This window comes from Dendrobates tinctorius, unplaced genomic scaffold (assembly GCF_039654945.1).
Source record: "Dendrobates tinctorius isolate UK_male_01 unplaced genomic scaffold, ASM3965494v1 ptg000254l, whole genome shotgun sequence".
NCBI classification, from domain to species: Eukaryota; Metazoa; Chordata; class Amphibia; order Anura; family Dendrobatidae; genus Dendrobates; species Dendrobates tinctorius.
Genome location: NW_027361921.1, coordinates 14,209,628 through 14,230,000, shown reverse-complemented (window position 1 = coordinate 14,230,000; position 20,373 = coordinate 14,209,628). Strand labels below are relative to the sequence as shown.

The 20,373-nt window shown below is 41.2% G+C and overlaps 1 protein-coding gene across 1 annotated transcript in view; it reads right to left on the bottom strand.

Annotated features, from left to right (window-relative positions):
- The window catches only part of COL5A2 (collagen type V alpha 2 chain), a 281,575-nt gene that overhangs the window by 181,373 nt on the left and 79,829 nt on the right, over positions 1-20,373 (bottom strand). The gene's annotated exons all lie outside the window — the stretch shown is intronic.

Sequence of the window (20,373 nt, the reverse complement as noted above, 5' to 3'; positions counted from 1 at the left end):
GTATTGATTACCCTGCAGAGTTTAGTGTCATCTGCAAATATTGACATTCTAGTCTCTATGCCCCCTACAAGGTCATTAATAAATATGTTAAAAAGAAGCGGGCCCAATATTGACCTCTGTGGTACCCCACTGCTAACCATGACCCAGTCCGAGTGTGCTCCATTAATAACCACCCTTTGTTTCCTATCCCTGAGCCAGCTCTTAACCCGCTTACACATATTTTCCCCTATCCCCATTGTTCTCATTTTATGTATCAACTGTTTGTGTGACACCATATCAAAAGCTTTTGAAAAGTCCATGTACACCACGTCCACTGCATTTCCTTGGTCCAGACCGGAACTCACCTCTTCATAAAAGCTTATAAGATTAGTCTGACAGGAACAGTCCCTCGTAAACCCATGTTGATATTGGGTCATGAGGTTATTCTTCTTCAGATACTTCAGTATAGTATTTCTTAGAAAACCCTCCAGGATTTTACCCACAGTTGAGGTTAAGCTTACTGGCCTATAATTTCCAAATTCAGTTTTTGTCCCCTTTTTGAATATTGGCACCACATTTGCTATACGCCAGTCCTGTGGTACAGACCCTGTTATTATGGAATCTTTAAAGATTAAAAATATTGGTCTATCTATGACTGTACTTAATTCCTGCAGTACTCGGGGGGTGTCCCTTCCGGGCCAGGGGATTTGTCAATTTTAGTGATTTTTAGACGCTGCCATACTTCCTGCTGGGTTAAGCAGGTGACAGTTAATGGAGAATTTTTATCACTGATCATGTTATCCGTCATGGGATTTTCTTGTGTAAATACTTTTGAAAAAAAGTCATTTAGCATATTGGCTTTTTCCCTCATCCTCATCCACCATGTCACCCAGACTATTTTTAAGGGGGCCAACACTATCATTTTTTAGTTTCTTACTATTTATGTAGTTAAAGAATATTTTGGGATTATTTTTACTTTCTCTGGCAATGAGTCTCTCTGTCTCAGTCTTTGCTGCCTTGATTTGCTTTTTACATAATTTATTTAATCTTCTGTATTTATTTAATGCCTCATCACTACTTACTTCCTTTAATTCTTTAAATGCTTTCTTTTTTGTCGCTTATTGCGCCCCTTACAGCTCTATTTAACCATAGTGGTTTCCTCCTATTTCTAGCATGTTTTTTTCCCATACGGTATTATATTGTGCACTACGTTATTTTCATAATTGCTCGAAACAGCTCAATTGTTCTCTTGGGCACTCAAGTTTTCAGCATTTTTATAAGCTTGTGAAAGTATGAATGTCAGGCATTTATAGCTATAAAGTATTCTATTTACTGAGATAATGACTTTTGTAAGCCATAATCATCAACATTAACAGAAATAATCACGTGAAATAGATTGCTGTTTGTAATGATTCTTTATACAGGAGAACACCAATGTGGCTAAATAAAGATGTAAAAAGGACAATAAACAAGAACACGGCATTTAGGAAGCTAAAACAAGAAGGCAATGAAGAAGCATTAAAAAGTTATAGAGAAAAAAATAAAATGTGTAAAAAACAAATACATTTAGCCAAAGTGGAAACTGAGAGACTCAATGCTAAGGAAAGTAAAACAAACCCCAAACTATTCTTTAATTATATAAACAGTAAAAAGATTAAAATCGATGGTGTCAGCCCTTTAAAGAACAATGAGGGTGAAATCATAGAGAGCGATGTGGGAAAAGCAAATGTTTTAAATACTTTTTTCTCAACAGTGTTCACACAGGAAAAGGATTTGCCAGGGGAAATGCAGAGTGATAATGTAAACTCCCCATTAAGTATTACCTGCCTAACCCAGGAAGAAGTGCAGAACCGCCTTAGTAAGATTAAAATTGACAAATCACCAGGCCCTGATGGCATTCACCCTCGGGTATTAAGGGTTAAGTAATGTGATAGACAGGCCTCAATTCCTTATATTTAAAGACTCTATAGAAACAAGGTCTGTTCCTTTTGATTGGTGGCAAGCAAATGTGGTACCAATATTCAAAAAGGGGTGTAAAAGGGAACCTGGAAACTATAGGCCGGTAAGCTTAACATCTGTTGTGGGTAAAATTTTTGAAGGGTTTCTAAAGGAAACTATTATGGAATATCTCAATGTTAATAAATGTTTAACTCCATATCAACATGGATTTATGAAGGATCGCTCCTGTCAAACTAACCTGATCAGCTTCTATGAGGATGTAAGCTCTCAAACGGACCAAGGAGAATCATTGGATGTCATTTATCTCGACTTCTCTAAAGCATTTGACACTGTCCCACATAAAAGATTTGTAAGTAAGATGAGAGAGCTTGGGCTAGGGGAAAATCAGTGTAGATGGGTAGGTAGCTGGCCTAGTGATAGAAAACAAAGAGTGGTTATTAATGGTGCATACTCAGATTGGGCCAGGGTTACTAGTGGGGTACCACAGGGTTCTGTATTGGGGCCCCTTCTATTTAATATATTTATTAATGATCTAGTGGATGGCTTACACAGTAAAATATCAGTATTTGCAGAGGATACAAAACTATGTAAGGTAGTTAACACAAAGGTGGACAGTTTGCAACTACAGACAGATTTGAGTAAATTGGAGAATTGGGCTGAAAAATGGCAAATGAGGTTTAACACAGATAAGTGTAAGGTTATGCACATGGGAAGGAAAAACAGATGCTATAATAACTTACTAAATGGGAAACTGCTGGGGAAATCAGACATGGAAAAAGACATAGGCATCTTAGTCAATAAGAAGCTAAATTGGAGTGCCCAGTGTCAGGCAGCTGCCACCAAAGCAAATAGGGTCATGGGATGCATTAGAAGAGGTCTGGGGACACGAGATGAAAACATAATTCTCACTCTGCACAAATCACTCGTCAGACCACACTTGGAGTATTGTGTGCAATTTTGGACGCCGGTGCTCAAGAAAGAAATTACTGATCTTGAAAGGGTTCAAAGGCGGGCTACAAAAATGATAAATGGAGTTGGTTCACTACAATACCCAGAACGGTTATCAAAATTAGGTCTATTTAGTCTAGAAAAGAGAAGACTTAGGGGAGACTTAATATATATGTACAAGTATATCAGAGGGCAATACAGAGATCTCTCCAATGAACTGTTTGTACCAAGGACTGTGACAAGAAGAAGGGGGCATTCTCTTCATTTGGAGGAAAGACAATTTCTGCACCAGCATAGAAGAGGGTTCTTCACGGTAAGAGCTGTGAGGCTCTGGAATTCTCTTCCTGAGGAAGTGGTGATGGCCAACTCACTGAATGAATTTAAGAAAGGAATGGATGGTTTTCTTGTGAGTAACAGTATAGAAGGTTACGAATAACATAATATTATAGGTAGATGGTTGACCCAGCTTAGGGGAAGGAATTTTTTTCCCTATGGAGAAAACTGGCTTCTACTCTGTTGGTTTTTTGCCTTCCCCAGGATCAACCATGCAGAACAGCTGCACTAAAAATAGGCTGAACTAGATGGACATAAGGTCTTCCTTCAGCCTTCAAAACTATGTTACTATGTTATAATATATGAGTTTCACTTTTTGTATTTAAGAACTGAAATAAATTAAGTTTTTGGTGTTATTCAAATTTTGTGAGAAGCACTTGCAGAAGTTATATTTTCCTTTACTGTTTCAATCTTAGTTTTAGTCATTCTGCAAGAACTAACTTAACCCCTTCCTGACATCCGACGTACTATCCCGTCCATGGGACCCGGGCCCCTATGCCCATGGACGGGATAGTACGTCTACCGCGATCAGCGGCGCCCACGTGGTGAGCGCCGCTGATCGCGGCCGGGTGTCAGCTGATTATCACAGCTGACACCCGGCACAATGTGTCAGGGGCAGTCACGGACCGCCCCCGACACGTTAACCCCTTGCACACCGCGATCAAACATGATCGCGGTGTACCAGTGGTTAAAGGGAAGCATCGGCAGGGAGGGGGCTCCCTCCGTGCTTCCCTGAGCCCCCCACGGCAGCGCAATGTGCAGCGCTGCTGCGGGGGGCTCCTTTCCTGCAGGCCCCCGAATCCAAGATGGCGACGGGGGCCTTCGGGGGCCTGCAGGAAGGAGCCTTCACCAAATTTCCGTTTTTCTCACAAATAAACGCAAGTTATTTGAATGAAATTTTACCACTAACATGAAGTACAATATGTCAAGAGAAAACAATGTCAGAATCACCGGGATCCATGGAAGCGTTCCAGAGTTATGACCTCATAAAGGTACAGTGGTCAGAATTGTAAAAATTGGCCGGGTCATAAACGTGCAAACCACCCTTGGGGGTGAAGGGGTTAAGAGTATGTAGATACAATGTCATTTTCAGGTGGGTATGCTCCGTAACTTGCCTGAGAAAGTGCAAAAAATGGCAAAAAGAATAATAAGTCTATGCATTGCATATAAGTAACCAAAGATTGTAATCCTAGAAAGTAATAACTGTAAGGATCCCTAATGGCATTGAAACAATGAATACCATCAACCAAAATAATAGGGCAAAATAACAAATTTTTTATATATAAAATATAAAATTTAAAAACAGTTGAATTCAGGTAGTTCCAGCAATACAGGTAAGGACTAAAAATTGGTGGGTGAGCTAAAGTGGGAACCCCAATAAATAGGTATAGATCAATCCAATGATATATATGAATAAGTATTCAGTTATGAGCAAGCAAAAATATATCAAAAAGTGTCTATACATAAAACAGTTAAGGATATGTTCACACTGGGCGTTTTTGCTGCTTTCTGCAGCAAAACTTGATTTCTTTGAAGGAAAGAATCTGCTGCAAAAACGCAGGTTTAGGTGCATTTTTGGTGCAGTTTTTTGGTGCGATTTTTGGGCTAACTTGTGTCTCTTTGCCAAGCTAATGTCCATGACTTTTCTGCAGGAAAAAAAGCTGAAAATAATGATACCTGCGTTTTTGCTCTTTTTTCTGCAAAACGCTGTAATAAGTGGTATGCTCTATGTCCAAAAAAGCAGCAAAGCACAAAATCCTGATGACAAAAAACCAATATGTGTGCATGAGATTTCTGAAATCTCATAGGCTTTGCTGGTACTGTAAAAAGCAGCTGAAAATTAGCATAAAAAAATGCAGCAAAAACGCCCAGTGTGAACATAACATAATAATAAACCAAAGCAAACATAAGTAATAGATATATATATATATATAGATTTATGCTAGTGTAGCAACTCACTCAGGATAGTAGGTAAAGCTATTAACTGCCACCGACTCTGCTATCTCCAGTACAATCCCTAGTGGTCCTGCGTGAGCTGAGATTGCCCTAACCACAGACTAGCTAGGACCTATGCTGCTTGAAGGGCCATTGCGCGCTTAAAGTTTCTTCTAAACAACAGAGGGGCAGAGCAGAGAGTAAATTACCTTCAAAAGGAAAAGTGTGCTGAAAAAAGGAAAGATCTCAAAGTGAGTAAAATAAATCACAAAATACAAAATAAAGCATAAAGCAAGTATTGATTGATTATATATCGCCTACTTCCTAAAAAGAAGCAAAAGTTAGGTGCAGAGAATCGAACAGAAACAGATAACTGTAAAGTACTCTTTCATATTTAGCTGCCGGAATCGCCTTGCTTCCCACCTTACTGAGTGCCCCTGGTCCTTAGTATGGTATTTGGAAGAAATAAGTTGTGTGCCAGTCCTTTGTACTGACCACACATATCATACATTTTATACATGTAATTGAGACCTGACCAATCTTCAGCCTGCTTCCATTAGCAAGTTGCTCATTAGTTTATGTATACAACTATTTAAAAAAAAAAAAAAAACTGCCACAAAAATTACCACACCACCAATATTTTCTTGAAGCATCTTCTGCTATAAAAGTTGAATGGGTATGTTGGCATTTATTAGATGCTGTGTGTACAAGCCCTTATGGGGAATGCCATATGCTTCCTTGTTAATATTGAAACATCTTTAACCTAAAATAAAATGAAGTAAAATAAAATTAAAAAAATAAATAAAATTGCTATTTTTAGATGAGTAGTTTCAGGTGTAGATGTATGTTCACTTGTGATGGTTGAACCCCTGGATGTTCAAGTCCGACGGGTTTGCCCGAACATGTAAAAAAAGTTTAGTTTGGGTACTAGAACAACATGATGATTAGAGGGCCCGAATATCTGTTGTTTGACACACTATCATCTGCATGACAGCGCGGCAAACACTGCCTGTCATCGGCTGAAAGATTATTATCGCTGGTCAGAAAGCTGAGTGAGCCTGCAACTGTGACCAGCGGTAAAAAGTTTACTGCCAGTCACAGGTGTCGGCTGATGTGAGCAATACACCCATGAGCCTACGCTTGCTGTTGTTACTGATAACAGTGAGAGCAGGCGCCGCTGATGGGAGTATTCATCAGTGGTGCCTGCGCTGTAAATAAATTTAGAAAAAAAATGATGTGGCGTCTATTCTATGTTTGATCACCAGCATGTCAAAACACAGCTGCAAGCTTCAACCCTCTGCTGTCAGCTTCATCGTGGCTGGTTATCAAGAATAAAGGGGTCCCCATGCCATTTTTTTAAATTATCTAAATACATAATTTGAAAAATGGCATGGGGTCCACCCCATTTTTGACAACCAGCCAAGCTAAAGCAAACAGCTGTGACTGGTATTCTCAGACTGGTAAGGAGCCATGGATATAGCCCCCCAAGCCTAAAAATAGCAGCCCCACAAAAGGTGCATATCTTAGATGCTCCAAGTTTAGCACGAGCCATAAAAAAGTCCTTTAATTGACATAAATGACACAGACTCCTAATATTTCAAATAAAAATAAAAAACAAATTTATATTCACATTACATCCATTCAATTGAAACCCTTGTCCCCTGTAAACAACAGAAAATAATAAACAACCATGGCATTCACTTTACACTTAATCCACAGATGCTAATGCCCCCTGTAAAAAATAAACAACTATATCCCTCACCTGACTCAATTGAAGATGTCACAAGCCGCAATCTATGTGTTAGGAATGGCGGAATGCACTAAATAAAAATAAATAATAAAGTGCGTTCGCCGCTCGGGGTCCACCGTGCAGTAGATGTTACACCGCTGCTAGGTAATGACAGACAAGCAATATGGCGGTATAATGCGCATGGGTTAGACTTCATCCGAAGTGCGCAAAGTGGGCTCTGTTCACACACAGAGGCGCCGCAACATAAACATATGAAAACGCTGAGCCTGTTAGTGTCACAGACCACAGGGAAATGCACACACGGTAGCTGGCCACAGGAGCAGGACCCAAGGCAGTGGAGCTGCGTCCATCTAGACCTACCGTGTGTGCGGCGTCGCTACTGCGGACGCCAAGGAGGGCTGCAACTGCAGTGCGGCGTAGGGCACGGCTGCTAGTCGACAAAGCTAGGAGGCAGGCGCAATGTCGGACGCTAGTGTAGAGGTGCAGTGTGCACAGTGGTCTAAGGCTTGCCACTGACTGACGCTGACTGCTGCACTAATTCCCTAACCACATGCATAATATCAGAGGGAAGGGGTTTGAAATGAGTCAGTCACCAGAGTCATACATCCATCACCATTCACACATTAGCTTGAAAAGTCTATACTAGCGCATGGCCGAACGGCCATGCACGCTTTTTATAGCCGTGTGGGACCTTCCAGATCTCCGAGATGGACCAATGAGATCTGGAGCAGGATCTGGGCACATGACTCCCGATCTCCAATGGGAGATCGCCTCATGAGCATGCTCAGTAGGAGCACAGAGGAACTTAGTCTCTGGAGCGGTCTGCTGCAAAGTAATCTTCTCTGCAGTAGATAGAGAGCAGGAGACCGCAGAATGTGAGGCTCTGGATTAATGCAGAGCAGGCGCAGAAACCAGACGCCTAACACTATGTGGGTGACATGTGCTCTTCAGCATGAATGGTGGCATCATGCTACCCTTCATGCTGAGACGCAGGGGAGAATGAACTGCAGCGAGAGGGCCTCACTGTGGTCACCTCAGTGAGATCATCACTAGCACTAGCGGTAATGTCTTCGAGGTTAATGTAGATCACTGAGACTGCGTTCTCATATCACTTCAATGAGAGCCATGGCGATAAACTGTGGTTACATCAGTGAGATTACTGCTAGCATGGTGAGAAAAGTCTCATGGTGCAGTGCTGAGCTCAGTGAGTTCACCACAGTTCACAGTGAGAAATTTCATACAGTGAACTTCAGTGACCTCACTGAGCTCAGCGTTGCACCACAAGATCTCACTGAGGTAATGCACTTTATCGGTCTGGCTCACGGTGAATTGAGAACACAGCCTCAGTGACCTGCAGTAACTTTGAAGACATCACCACTAGTCACTGAGGCTGCTCTCGCAGGAACTCATTCTCCAGTGGCTTTCAGCCTCAATGGCACTGTCCAGGTTGTAAACCACATATCTCAGACATGGATTATGGCATAGGACATCTTCACTTCGGCAGGAGAGTGATATGGTTGTTTATTATTTTTCTTTTTTTATAGGGGACATAGGCTTCAATGGAATGGGCATAAGGTGAGCATCATGGTTGTTTATTATTTTTTGTTTGTTACAGGGACTTCAATGAAATGGGTGTAAGGTGAGTATAATTGTGTTTGTTATCTTTAAATAAATTTGTAAAACAGGATGTAGATTTTATTTCAAGTAAAGGACCTTAATCTGGGTGCTTTTTATTTACAATATTACTATATGGTTAGTTATGGATAAGTGTTTCATAGGCGCCTCTCCATTTCTAACTGCTGGGCTTGCTGTTACCTGATAATACAAACATGACATCAACCAATGTCTCTGTGATCAGCAGTAAATTGTTAACCTCTGGTCACAGCTGTTGGCGCACTCAGCTCTCTGACCGGCGATAATAATCTTACTGCCCATCAGAACCACCGGCGTTTCTTGCTCTGTCATGCACATGTTACTGTGTGGAACACCCAATTCTAAACCTGAACAGTGACACATGGACTTCCTGGAGAAGTCAGTGTTCAGGGTCCGTGTCTGAACAGTAGGTGTTTGGTACGGACCCCAAACTTTACTGCTCATATTCGCCCATCACTAATGTTCATACAGCAGATTTTTTTGTGGTAATGTAGGCAAATTGCAGTCACACATGACCTACATTATGGCCTATGATGGCAAAATCCAGTGGGACTTGAAACATTAAAACCAAAAATTATCAGGACATGTGGTCACATTATGTTGCATATCAGGATGTGACTGTCAGGAAAATATGAGTTATTTCCTAATATCCTAGGTCCACATCCTGAGGTGCCTGTTGCCCTCCCCCCATTTGGTCCATGTAACACTAAGCTCCATGTGCAGACACAGAACTTCCAGCCCCCTCAGTCTGCCTCTGTGAAATTCTCTCCACTCCCCCTCCCTTCAGCAAATGGTCACTTTTATTGCATCTGGCCAGTTAAGTGTGTTTTTTTTCTCTTTCCCTCCAAGATTTCCTTTGTCTTAATCCTAAAATGCTCAAATTCAAATTTAATAACTCCCATTAAACCTAGAAACAGGAAAAGTAGATTTCCAGGATCAGGATTATTAAGGCTATGCATGGCAGTGCTTTGCAGCTTGTATGGCCATCAGAAACTTGGGAAATGAGTTTCTGCCCCCTACTAACATGCAGACATGTCGTGTTCAGTCTCAAAAGAAAGATAAATTCGCAGGGGAAAATATAATGCCCCTGTCGTCACCCTGTGAGCTTCCCAGCCAAAGATATGGCAAAGAGAAGCTTTTAATAACTTTTCAAAATAGGAGGTTCTGCTGGGAACAGCCCATATATGAGGTCAACAATGGTTCCTAAGTTCCTAAGTTTATGGGCAAACTATAAAACAGAAACAACCATTTTGAGAGTGTTCAGAACCTGGGGGAGACAGCTAACATCCATGCTGTGGACTGAATCTTTTCTTTGGGAACTCCCCTCCCCTTATTGACACATCATACCTGTTACTGAGATATAGTTAGTTTCCTATTTTAATTCCTTTTACTTCTGTCTGTACATGTTGTATTTTGTTTCCTTTTGTAATACCTTTTGCATTTTTGTAAACACTGCAGACATTTTCTGGAGTAAACTTATAAATTTACTAGTTTCGTTCTTTTTGCTCTATGATCGAACAGACACGTACTCCGCACCAAATCGCGCTACCTGTGGATTGGTTCCTGACCTGATATAAGCTTTAGTATCATATGAGGAACTGGTGGCAGGGTAACCTCCTGGTGGTATTGGAGAACCCTGGCAGTGGCGGATCGGAGGTTTATGTGTGTATTCTGTGTCTGGGTCAGGTAATATACATACTGCCCTCAATGCAGAGTGCTCGATAGCCAGTACGTGACAAGGCAGCCTTTCTGGCGACTACTTATCCTACATTCCTGTTCCCTGACTGAAGTGAGGGTAAGGGGGGGCGCCAGAGAGCTGCAAGTTCCTAACTGGAACTGAAAGTGGAAACAAAAGCTGTGGGATTATATACCCCTGACAGCGACCGTGTTGTTAATTATTACAGGAGATTATCATGAATACAAGCATTTGATGTAACATTGCAATGTTCATGTTGCGCTATGTAGCTCTGGAATTATTGCCCCTGAATATTTATCGATAAACTGACCAGTGCAATCTAGTGTTACCAGTTGTTAATTTATTCACACATTTCTAGGAGGAATAACAGAGGGATTGCAGAATGTCCCAGAACTGTTATTTTATGAAGAATACTTATTAGAATTATATTTCCTAGAGATATTTGGACATTTTGATAAGCGACTTATTCTCTTTAAAATAGTGACAGCAGATTTATGCACTAGTTTTCACTGATCTTGTAAGGCTTTATTCAATCATCCATGAATTACATGCATATCCATTATAGTCTATGTGACTGTTCATATGTCTGTGCTCTTTTGCTGAGCATTTGTCAACAAAAAATCACGGAAAAGTATTTTTTCCATACGTGGAAAATCACTGATAAAAAAAACATTGATGGCAAAAACTGAGACACTGACGAAACCCGAATCTAAAACGCTGATGAAAATTGGACCGTTTTTGGAAAGAGGAAAAATCACTGATGTCTGAATATTAAATAATTAATATCTTAATAAAGTAGAGCACACGGTCACTGAATTGGAACTTTTATTGGTAGTGTCAGCCCTATGACAGCACCAAATCATTTATTTTTATGGTAAAACCAGATGGTGCAGTTGTAACACAATTTTGACGCACTACAAAAGCTGCATCCAATTTATTGTATATTGTTTTTACATGGACAAACTTGCTTTTGACAACATATTTTCCCAATAAACACATAATAAGCTATGGCTGTTTTCGAAAGAATTCTGGTAAAAAAAAACACATTAATAAATTGCTAAATTTTTGCTCAACTCGTAGTTGCATAAAAATGTAGTGACTTTCCACGTTTTCACCCCAGTTTCTCACAGCTTCACCAATGTGGGTGGAGTTTGGACAGGACCAAGGCAAGGTGAAATAGGGCATGATGCCACACCTCATCCAAATTATGACGAGTAGTAACATACCTTACACTAGAACTCTTGCACCACTCCTTGACAGGAGTAAACTTTGCTGTGAGGCACATGCACTGTTGAGACACACTTTACTCTTTAAAAGCCATGTGACACTTAATGAATCAGCGGTGTCTGACTCCAGCACAGCCCCTCATTGTGGTGGTCTTGATGAATTGGGGCCATAATCCTTATGTTATCATCTAAAGGGATTCCCATCTCTTCTGCCAGGACAGCTATACAGTGGTAAATACTTGTATTCCCGTTAGATATTGATCTTGATGTATTTCTTACAATGCAATTGTGCTATGGTATTTCTCTATTATCCCTCCTGGAATTGCATAAATTCATTAACTGGGTATTTCCATGTCTCTTATCAAATGTTGACAATATTGCCTAACTGACATGGAGAATAGCAACACAATTATCAATTTTATCCTACATTTCCTATAGGGATAGCAGAGGCACAGCAGAACTCATGGGGGATTTATCATTCCCATAGTCCTCACATTTATTGTGCATGCCATATTTAGGTTGTAATTTGAGACATTTTCAGTCTGTTCAGAATCAGTGTTGTGGCACTTTATTAAAAAGTGGACTTAACTTAGCAGAGGGAGGCAGAACCACTTATAGCTTAACAAATTTACAATAATTGTCATAAAATATTGGAGAAAATTATAATATAAACTAGATGGAGGCTCGATGCTATTGCATGGGGAGGGCGGTAATGTCACGATGGGGGCAGGCTTTGCAGCATTGAGAATCTCTCCTCCCATGTGCTCACCCCCCTATCCACTCTCTCTTTCCCCATGTGCTGACATCTCCCGTCTGTGCGCTCTTCTTTGACCTGTGTACCCCATGTGCTCTCCCCTTTGTGTGCTCTCTCTCCACCACTGTGCTGTCTTCTTCCCTCATGTGTTCCCTCATTTGAGTTGTCTCCCCACAGCTCCTGGGCAGGGGAGGAAGCAAAAGACAATACTGACATTACAGCAGGAGATCGCAGAGGATACATTTTGTGAGGTAAAATATTGTTTTAAAAGTCAGTAAAATATTTTACCTCACAAAATGAATCCTCTGTGATCCCCTGCTGTAATGTTGTGTGCGGTGCGTATGGCATATAAAGTGTGTGTGTGTGGTGCGTATGGCATATACAGTGTGTGTTTGTGTATGTGTGGTGCGTACGGCATATAGTGTGTGTGTGTGTGCAGTGCGTATGGCATATACAGTGTGCGTTTGTGTGTGTGTGGTGCCTACGGCATATACAGAGTGTGTGTGTGTGTGGTGTGACAGTGTTCCGCTGGTGGTACCGCACAAGAGGCTGGTACCACCAGCAGTTTCCATATTGAGATACCCATCACTTGGGTGTCCCAATATGGTGGTCGGTGAACTTCTGCCGCTTGGAATTCTGGGATCCGGACACAGGATGTGAAGACATTACAAGGTGAGTATATTTTAGATCTTTGTTAGTCTATGACTGGCATAAATTAGATTTTCTTGTGCATGTACAGACTGATTATAGGGCATGTGCCTTTTAGTAAATCAGGTGCCTATTAATAAGTCAGGCGCCTCTTACCTCAGCAGGCTTTTTTTGGCATACAAAATGATGGTCTTAATAAATTCCTCTCATAGTTCTAATACAAGTAGTGCAAAATTGCAAGTATTTATTATAATAGTCATATTGAGAAAGCTGATGGGTGCATTGGGAAGAGAAATCAATAGGATCAACCCTCCTCACATGGAAGTGCACTGATTTTCATGCTTTTTCATCCCTATATATGTGGGCACTAAGGAATACAACATTGGGAAGATGTGTAATTAGTCATTTGGGGCAACTTTTCCACTTCTACCAGTTTTTCTGAATCTCCATTTTCGTCGTGGTGTACTTTTCTCATGGCCTCTTCTACAGCCACATTGTTGTTGCATACATTTGTCCCGCTTAGAAGTTGTTCCATTTGAACTAAACAACTTAATTTATCCCTCTTGAATTCTCATAGCAGCAAAGTGAAAATCCTGGTGTGGCTCACTTGTTTCTTACCTCAGGCTTTTTACCACTTGAATAAACAATTGCTCCATCATCTAGTGAAGAGCATGGAAACAGCTGGCAGATCGTATTCAGCTGCACTGCATTAAACAGCAAGTTGATTGCTAGTACATTGGCATTTTAAATAGGTAAGTACATAATTAAGCTATTTCCGGTTGCTGTGCAAAAAAAAAATCTGAAGGGTTAAATTGTCATATTATTCCACAAAAGAAAGGATTAGACCACCCAAGGTTTAAAAAAAACAACATAGATTACCAAACTGCCAGTTGTGTTTCCATTGCACTTGCCAGGAAATACAGAATTCACAGAATTGAAGGAAAAAAATGTGTGGGTAATTTCATGGTTTTAATATACAGTATGTGCAAGCACCTCTCCCTTTATTCATATTTGCTGTAGGTTAAATTCCCATGATGAGTATTTGGTGCATTTGTGTACGCTATATATTTTCCAGGTGCAAAAAATGCAGCATCTTACAGTTCCTGCAAAGTGGATGGGATTTATTGATGCGCTTTTTGTCCTTTTTCTTTGCACAGTGTAAACTGACCAACTGTGCATTTTTGAAATTTGCAACATGTCAATTTCTCTTTTGGTAAATATGCTCAACCCGAGTAACGAGTATAATAGAAATCAATGGGAAATTCGAGCATTTTTCCATCTCCCTCTTCCCCAGGAGGTTTGGAAGGGGTTTAAAAATTGCTGAAAATTATGGAAACAGCGCTGAAGTGGCATGGAACTGCATGGGGAAGACTGCTGGAAGCATCTCTAACTCCCAGGTCACTGCAGGGAACAAATGTTGTCAGAGTATGACGCCACTTTTACAGACTGACAATAAAACTACTGAAATCAAGCGTTTTAGCAGACAGAGAAGCGGGATGGTGACACTGATTATGGTGTCATCAGTGCTCACCATCTTGATCGAGTCGTCAAAGTTTTACAGAACCGCACAGAAATTAAACATCCATGCCTACCAAACACCCATTCCCACTCATGAGCTCTGTCAGGCATGGTGAAGCTGGTAAACAACTACTGCTTTCTCCTGCTCACAAAGCCTTGCCAACATACAGTATGTAATGTTGAGTCCCAACGCTTGATGACATCACACACCAGTTGGTGAATTGGAAGTTGCAAACAACACTGCCAATGCGTCGGAAGCTGTAGCTGACTTGCTGAAATGGACACACACACAATGTACTTTCACAAGTAGCTCAAGCAGGTCTGAGTAGGTTTTGAGAAATCGCTGAAAAACTAAGTTGAGCAAGTGGGCCAGGTATGGCACGTGTGCGAGTATTATTGTGGGGAAGGTGACTTGACGGAGAGACGTGACTGGCAGTAGGAGGGGACGGTTTGTACACCAGAGATGGAGATTGACAGGATAGAAGGGTGACAGCTAGGAAAGGCAGGATAGGAGTGTGTAGTACTGAGAAGTGACCACAAGATGGCAGGGGAGAGTAGTGCAGAACTATGCATCAGCTTATGGCTCAGGATATGCTTAGTCATGGGGGGCGGGGAGATAGAAGCTCGGGAGGGGAATTCCCCTGTGAGAGAGGGGATAAATAGGAGTAGGCGGGGCTCCAGTTTAGTTTTAGTCCCGGGAGGAGCTCATAAGAAGACAGGGAAGAGACAAGAGCTCGGCCAGGGGACGGACAGAGAAGAGACAGTCATGGGGGTGGCCCTGACCCGACGGACCGCAGGACAGACGAGGCCCCGGGGGGTACCGACTGGACGACGACTTCGGACAGGTGAAGCGCTGGGGGTAGATTGGTCTTGGACAGCTCCCAGTGAAAGATCTGCGAGGTGCGTTACTGTGACTGGAACGAAGGCGCAGGTACCCGGGCCTGGAGACAGTGTGAAGAAGCTGCGGTGCGTGTTTGGTGGTCGTTAGGAGGACGGCGAATAAATCTGGAACCGTTACACGTGAAATCTGTCTCCGCCTCGTCTTTTGAGTCGCCTGCTTACCCGAACAGGGTAAGCAGTGGTCCACCCCCCAATCCCGGCCCCTGCCACATTATCTTGCCCATGGCCTCGGCATCTGAGCTCACCATCAGCATCACGTCCACGTACCCGTCACTTAATACATGTCTTGCCCATTTTAAATTACTATGATATATCCCCGTTGACAAAACTCTGGATTATTACAGTGGCAGGAATCCCACTTTAGATGGACTTCTTTGACTGCAGTATAAATATAACAATGCTATTTCTAAAAAAAACTTTTTTGTGGATGTTTTGAGGTGCAACTATAGCATGATAAATGCAATATAAAATTTTGGGCATGAAATATGCAGCATTTGCTGTACAGTACCATAAAAATCAAGGAGTTTTCTGAAATTTTATGCACTCATCTCTTTTTTAACCCAATGCATTTGAAGCCCTACTGCATTTCTGCCAAGATGAAGCATGTCAATTCTTGCAGTGTGTTTGCAGAATTTTTCACCTATTCAAATTAATGGAAAAAACACCCACAAGTAAATTTGCTGCAAAAACACTAATAAAAGCACAGTTAAAAATAGTCAAAAAACTTGTGTACTGTATGTATCATTTTTCTTGCCAACATACTGGTTTTTGGTGAAGAAATAACTGCTGGAAAAATGAAATATGTGGACATACCCTATTGTTTTCTTGACACGTCTGCATCCATACATTTTGTTTTTAAAGATGATTATCCTTCTGCCGTACACTGCTGTAATTGGTTCCAGGTTTACAAATTCCAGCTGTACAAAATCCATAACAAGAGCAAAGAGCAGAATGGTTTAATATTACCCACTTTCTCCTAAAAAAATCAGTGCAAATGTTTGTTACATATGTTTCCTATTATATTCAGAAAAATAATTATATTGTGAGTTTTGGTTTCTTGTGGTTTGGAGAAAGGTGATACTTATTAAACCAGTAGAATTTCCAGATTACTAATTCATTTTGCAACATGCTCTTGTTTGTATTGAAAAGCTGAGACCCCATCCAAGGCTGTCCACCAACTCATCAGTCATTTTAGGCTATGTGCACACGCTGCGGATTCACCTGCGGGTTTTTCCACGTGGATCCGCAGGTAAAACTGCAGGTAAAGTGACCTGAGGTTTTCCCCTGCAGTTTGGCACCTGGACAATGGAATAGGTGCCAAACCGCTGCGGCATCCGCAGAAACAATTGACATGCTGCGGTTTGCAAACCACAGCAAAACCGCGTGGAAAAAAACGCAGAGTGAGCACAGCAGTTTTTAAAACCCATAGGCTAACATGGTACTGTACTATGTCTGCGGAACTGCTGCGGTTCCGCAGGGCCAAAAACGCTGCGGAACTGCAGCAGAATCCGCAGCGTGTGCACATAGCCTAAGGCTTTTCTTAAACCGGAGGAAAGGTTTAATACACTGACCTAGGTCTACAGCGACATAACTAAGCAAGGTAAAATGTCATGTTCTTGTCCTCCCCGGTAGATGGCGCCTAGTCCTAGTCCAAAATTTTGCGTTTCCGTGCGGTCACCGCACACATCAAATCGCCGCATGCAGATGCATCTGCATACAATGCCTGTCCCTGCGTACCTAATGTTAAAGATAGGTATGCAGGGAAACGCTGGACACATGTGGAGGTAGGCGGAGCTTCACGGAGGAAGGAAAGGAGGAAGTGGCTGCCATCCGCAGCCCTCCTGAACGCTAGTGTGAAACTAGCCTTTAGGGCAGTTTCACACGTCTGTGTCTCCGGTACGTGTAGTGACAGTTTTCTCACGTACCGGAGACACTGACACATGTAGACACATTCTAATGAATGTGTCTATGCAGATGTCAGTGTGTTTTCACGGACCGTGTGCAAAACATGCTGACATGTCCGTTTTTGTACAACAGCACGAATCACACGGACCCATACAAGTCAATGGGTCCATGTAAACACGTACCGCACACGGATGCTGTACGTGTGCTGTCCGTGTGCGATCTGTGTGTGTTTTTAAAAGTCAAAGGGTTAACATTGAAACTAATTTTTCAATTACACGGACACGGATGCATGGACAGCACACGGACAGCACACGGATGGTACACACAGACATACGGATAGCACACGGATGTCACACGGATGGCCTCGTATGCACACGGACACGGATAGCTCCGGTACCGGTTTTTCCGGTACCGGAATTATCTGGACGTGTGAAACTGCCCTTACAAAGGGAAAAAAAAAGCAAAATGTGATCCTAGTCTAAATCAGCTCGCACAAAAATCAGTTGAAGTTATGGGATTCAATTTGACTCATTTGACTCAACTTGTCAAACTGACTTTTTAATCTCATTTAGTTTGATGAAATTCCATTCCAACACTTTTTAATATCTAAACAACCTTTCAGCGATTTACATGTTCAGACACAGTGATAAGGACTGTGCACCATTGTATACTGTACATTGAAATCAATGATGAAAGCCGCCCTCCCCCCTCAGAAAATTCACTCAGTTAAACACAAAGTAGGAATTTAGGAATATCAAGCCTAGACATTTACAAGCCCTAAGCTGTTGTGGATGTATAAAGAGCATTATTCTTTTCTGGTGCCACATAAAATGTGTAATTAAGAAGACATTTTTTCTGAGGAGTGGGAGATACAATTGAGGCTATTTAGGCACCACACTGTACAAATGTCACTGGGAAAGTTCTCAGTAAGGCCTCTTTCACACATCAGTATTTTTGATCAGTATTTCATCATATTTTGTATGCCAAAACCAGAAATGTCTCCAAAATAAGGAACAGGAGTCAGTCTTTCAATTATATTTTTTTCTCGGTAAGTTCCATTCCTGGCTTTGGCATACAAAAACTGATGCAAAATACTGACCAAATACTGACGTGTGAATGAGCCTTCAAGCAGTATTACAATGCAGAACCATAAGTTTCAACTTAACATAACTTTTTTTAAGTATCATTAGTCTACGTGCACACGCTGCGGATTCTGCTGCGGATCCGCTGCGGATTGGCCTCTGCGGATCCACAGCAGTTCCGCAGACAGTGTACAGTACAATGTAAGTCTATGGGATTTACAATCCCCAGTGCACATGCTGTGGATTTTTCCCTGCGGAAAAGCTGCGGTTTTAAATCCGCAGCATGTCAATTCTTTCTGCGGATTCCGCTGCGGTTTGACACCTATTCCATTGTCCAGGTGTCAAACCGCAGGTGAATCTGCAGCGTGTGCACGTAGCCATATTTTTACCAGCTAAGTACATAAAGCGAGACATAAAGTGAGAATGCAGAGCAGCTTTCAGGAACATGAATATGTATATTGGACAGATCCTTCCATTCTCATTGTTTCATTTCTCTTTTCTTGTGTGCTGTCCCAAATACAAATGCTTGTGGTATGTGAAAAATATTAAGATTTGAGAGCCCTCTGTGGTTGATGCCTTTTAACCCCTTGACGACCAAACACCATGATTAAGACTTAATTGCTGAAACGCGTTGGTCATATTTTTGCCTCTTGTGTTACCCACATTGTTTTTTCATGTTTTTAAAAAGCAAATAAAAAATTTTTTTTAATACATCAGTGGATGGTTTCATCGCTGGAGCACATCTCTTCTTTTTTTCTGCTTGACGACCAAAGGTATTTTTGATTTTACATTTTCATTTTTTGCTCTCCCTCCTTCCCAGAGCCTTAACTTTTTTTTTTTGGGGGGGGGGTGGGGGTTAAAATGGCCATGTGAGGGCTTGTTTTTGTGGGAAGAGTCGTACTTTTGAACACCACCATTGGTTTTAGCATATTGTGTACTGGAAAACGGGAAAAAAATTCCAAGTGCCATGAAATTGCAAAAAAAAGTGTTTTGCAAAACAAGTTTTTTTGTTTTTATTTTAACTATGTTAACTAAATGCTAAAACTGACCTGCCATTATGATTCTCCAGGTCATTACCAGTTCAAAGACACCAAACATGTCTAGGTTCTTTTTTATTTAAGTAGTGAAATAAAAATTCCAAAGCTTGTTGAAAAAAAAAAATTTGCGCCATATTCCGATATCCGTAGCATCTTCATTTTATTTGATCTCGAGTTGGGTGATGGCTTATTTTGTGTGCCGTGCTATGGAAAATATATTCTGCTCAATTTGATTTGACTATTTCTTCCATTAAGGCCACTTTCATACTATGAGTAATGAGTCACTATTTTACATCAGCATTTAGGAGCTAAAATTAGGAGAGGAACAATCAGAGGAAAAGTATAATAGAATCATGTCACCCACATGTGTATTCTTCACCCACTCCTGGTTTTGCGTCACAAATGCTGACGTAAAATACTGACCAAATACTGAAAATGTGACCGTGGACTAATATGCAATATAAATGTTTTAACTGTGAATCCTAAAGGGAAAAAATTATCAGAAAATAATGTAATGTAAAAATTAAGGAATAAAAATGAAAGAAGTTTTCCACTGTAAAAAGCAAACAAAAGTTAAGTAATTGGTATTTGATAGTGAATGTGCTCACTGGTAGCAGCTGTCCAGTATCAGGCACAACTCTGCTCAGTACACTTGGTCACAATGGACAATCCTCCTTGCTGCTGCCCCACCTGCAGATTCAGAGTGATTCTGGCTCTAATGAAAAGCCTGCAGTGATACAAACAAGGAAAAGGCAGGAAGATGTTGGGGTGCTGCCAAGACCGAGGAGTCCAATGATAATCAAAATATATACATTTTTTAAATGTATAAATAAAACAGATGCATTTTGAAGGCAATCTGACTCCATCTTCAGACACATATTTTTGTTTGGAAACCTATCTGGCTAGTTCTTCAAATATGTCTTTTTTTTGGAAGGCTATCTAACGCCATCTTCAGATACATATCTTCTTTGGAAGTATATGTGGCTACTCCTTCAGGCCTATCTTTTATTGAACGTCTCTGGCTACTTCTTGAGGCATGTCTTTTTTTAG